Source organism: Nicotiana attenuata, unplaced genomic scaffold (genome assembly GCF_001879085.1).
Source record: "Nicotiana attenuata strain UT unplaced genomic scaffold, NIATTr2, whole genome shotgun sequence".
Classification (NCBI taxonomy): domain Eukaryota; kingdom Viridiplantae; phylum Streptophyta; class Magnoliopsida; order Solanales; family Solanaceae; genus Nicotiana; species Nicotiana attenuata.
Window position 1 is genome coordinate 129,461 of NW_017671242.1, and position 4,309 is coordinate 133,769.

Genomic DNA, 4,309 nt, shown 5'->3' on the forward strand with positions numbered 1-4,309 from the left:
AACGTTTTTTTATTGTTGTACTAAAGTAGACTTTTTTTTTTTCTTTTACGTAAAATTTAAGGTAGTTTTACGGACCAAAACGTTTTTAGAAAAAGGTAAAACAAAGTGGTTTTTGAGCAGAAGCAGGTTTTGGAGAAGACAGAAAAAAGTAGCTTCTACTCCAAAAGCACTTTTGAGAAAAATGCACTTAGAAGTAGTTTTTTAAAGCTTGACCAAACACTAATTGCTGCTTAGATGTGCTTTTCAAATTAATTAGCCAAACACAAATTGCTTGTCACCAAAAGTACTTTTGACAAAAACACTTTTGAAAAAAAATACTTCTCAAAATAAGCTAATTTTTACAGCTTGGCCAAACGGACTATTAGTCATCGCCTTGATGGGAGCGTGGGACTATTAGGCTAAATTTTGGGGAGAAATTCAAAAATAGCCAGATTTACAAGTGGTCATTCAAAAATACCCACAGATTCAAAAGTAATCGAAATATAGCCACTTTTCATATAAAGATAAATCTGAACGAAAATACTATTCAAAATCCGAAAAAATACTCCAGTATATTATACTGGAACTTTCCGCCTGTTGGAGCTCCATCATAATATGCTAGAAGTTCATACACAGGTGCACCGATCTCCAGTATACTATGCTGGAACTTTCCGTGTTGCACCAAAATAGTGGTTATTTTTCAATGACTTTGCAAACGCTGACTATTTTTGAATGACCATTCCGAAAACTGCCTAGGCCGTGCTATTTTAACTAAATTTTGACATTCTTTTGAGATGTCTGGAAGCATAATTTGAGGTTAGGTTAAATGGTTAACACAAGAAAAGAAACACAAAATTCATAATCAGTGATATCGTTTGTCGAACTGTCTTACTTTAAAAAAAATAAGAAAAAAAGAAAATGACGCTTTTAGAATGTAGTATTAGTTAAAATCGTTATTAAATTATTTTTTAATATTTTAAATTTTGATATTAATATAATTTTTAGCTATTAAATCTCTCTATTTGAACTATGCAGAAATTCCTAATATTTTAAAAGTTAATATTAAGTAATATTTTACTTATATAAACCTTTTCTTACTCATCGTCACTTGGGTTACTTACATAAATCCCGCGAGAACAAATAGATTAAGTACAACACTCCTTATTACTAATTGAACATATTTTTTATAATTAAGTTCTATACATTTTAAAAATATATTATTGGTAGTGATGGGTGCATGAATTTGGTAACTAAAAAGGAAGCCTGATAATTTGTGAAATCATAGTGACGAAATTGTAAAACTTGAAGAAAAATTTATTTTAATCTAATAACTAAAGATTGAGGAGTTCCATTTTACAATTTTTTCCTTTGTTAATTAGCTATATAGGATCAATACTCATCTCCGGGAATTTATACTTTCATTTTAGAACTTAAGTACAATTTGTAATACAATAGTTATTTTGTTTTTTCAAAAAGTTTATATACTTATTGAGAAAAGATACACACACAACACGCGTATATTGAGACTAATTTTAATTAAAAAATTTAGGATCGAACTTTAGGAATCGGTCGTCTATAGTAAGGAGTGTTTTCTCTTCATATATTCTCTGTTATGTATATTAACTCTCTTTATCATAAATGTAGTTTTTTTTAAATCATTAGATATTTAAATTTACTAACATGATTAATTCAAATTTGTAGTGCATAATATTAACTAAAAACGAAATATATTTTCTGTCATGAATTTTTCAATTTTTAAGGCTCAAATTTGAAACATCTAAGTAAGAACAAAATGATCTAATTCATCGCATGCGGGGTAAAAGTCGTATTTGTAACGACCCGACTGGTCATTTTGCTTTCTAGAACCCGTTCCCCTAAATAAGACTTCCTGTACTTGCTTTTACTGATTTATGACTTGCGAGGATGGTTGGTTCGGGATTTGGAAGAGTTCGGGTTGAAATCGGAACACTTGGTTCCTTAAGGTTGGCTTAAAAGGCCAAGTTTGACTTCGGTCAACATTTCGAGTAAACGACCTCGAAATCGGGATTTGAAGGTTCCAGCAAGTTCGTGTGATGATTTCGGACTTGGGTGTATGTCCGGAACGGGTTTTGGATGACCCGGGAGCGTTTTGGCGCCTAATAGTGAAAGTTGATTCCTTAAGGATTTTGAAGTTCTTTAAATTTGGTTTGGAGTGGGTTTTTGTGATATCGAGGCCCAAACGGAATTTCGAGACCGAAAATTGTTCCATAATGTCATTTAAGACTTGCACGCATAATTGGATTTCATTCCGAGTAGTATAAGTACGTTTCGGCACATTGGAGTAGATTGAAGAACTTGAAGCTCATAAGGTTGATCCAATTGGTTTTAGGGAGTGACTCTTAGTTTTAATGTTGTTTCGGGCGTTCCGAGGGTTCGAGCGAGTCGGTTTTATGATTCCAAACTTATCGGTATGTTCGGGCGGGGCCCCGAGCGTCAATCGGACGAGGCTCGAGCTAAGTCGAAAATTTGAGAAGGAGCTGAAGCTCCAGTTGCTGTCATAACCGCACCTGCGGTTGGCCAGCCGCAGGTGCGAGTCTGCAGAAGTGGCTGGAGCATCGCAGATACGGCCCAAGGGGAGGAGTCCAAGTTCCGCAGAAGCGGAACTGCGGGAGCGGTCACCCGACCGTAGATGCGGTCCCAGCTGGCCCGCCCTATTTCCGCAGAAGCGAGATCGCAAATGTGTCAACGCACCGCAGGTGCGAAAATCGCTAAAGGCAGTGGCCTTCAGTTAATGCGGGAGTTTGTCATTTTTGACACATTTCACTCCATGCTTGGGCAATTTAGAAGCTTCAAAAGGGGAGATTTCAACCTAGCTTTGTGAGGTAAGTAATTTCTACTTAACGAGAGTTTAATACATATTTCATGGGTAGATTACAACATGAAAATTAGTGGAAATTGTGAGTTTAGAGTAAAACTAGGGTTTTGATAAAAATGAGATTTAACCACGAAATTTGTTATGGAATGTAGTAGAAATCATATATTCTTGATCCTCAGGTTATGGAGAACGACTTTCTTCGAAAATTTTCGAAATCAGGGCACGTGGGCCCGGGGATGAATTTTAGGAACCTTGCATTTAGGGTGGGGAAATTATTTCAATAGTTAGAATATGAATCTTGAGCATATATTAACTAGTTCTTACCCTATTTGAATAGTTTTTGATCGTTCGGCTCCGATTTGAGGGTTTGAGCGCATTCTTGAAGTTGGAAGTAAGCTTTGGGGCAAGGTAAGTCTCTTTTCTAACCTTGTAAGAGGGAATTAACCCCATAGGTGAATTAAATAAATATATGTAACTATCTGTGGGGGCTGCGTACGTACGTGGTGACGAGAGTCCGTACGTAGCTACTATTATGCTAATTGTCCGGTTAGTTTAGGACCTGTATCATGCTATACTTGTAATGCTTGCATCCTTTCTTGCTACTAAGATCACTTAAGTCATACTGGAAATTGGTAAACAAGTATAAATGGCTATACTCACTCACTTGAGAATTTGTATGAATTACTTGACTATAAATGGGCAATGTGTGCTTCCTTGATAATAAATTGTTATTTGTGGATCGGGCCGAGCGCCTCAGTAGTAAATAGATGCATCTATGGTTCGCGCCATTCGACCCTCTGGCAGTGCACATTTCAAATATAGATTGGACCGGGCCGTACGACCTCGGCACAATGTGCGCATGTTATTTATGTGGAACTTTCTATGATTTACACCGCTTAAATGCTTTGAAATGTAAGCTATTACATGATATGACTGAAATTGATATATTGTTTACGAAAGAATATCTTATTTCTCCTTGTTCTTGGACTGTCATTTGTATTCATGTTATTCATGCTTAGCGTAACACTTAAACAGTATTATTATTGACCCTAGTAGGTGTCAAGTCGACACCTCATCACTACTTCTTCGAGGTTAGACTGGATACTTGCTGGGTACATGTTGTTTATGTAATCATATTACGCTTCTGTACTTAATTGTACAGGATCTGACGCAGGTGCATATAGCTACCCGTCCAGCGCACATTCTTGATACCTGATCGAGATTTCACAGTGAGCTGCCCCCTTCTGAGCCGTTCAGCAGCATGTCGGAGCCTCTCCTTTTGTTATTACTGTATATTCTATTTCAGGCAGTAGGATAGTTATGTTTTTGTACATTCTACTAGTTGCCCTCGTACTTGTGACACTAGATCCTGGCACACACATTAGTAGACTATTATTTTGGGTTGTATTCCTATTATTATTATGATTCCCTTTAGTCTTTTCCCGATTCAGTTGCCTTATAAATTTGTTAATTATC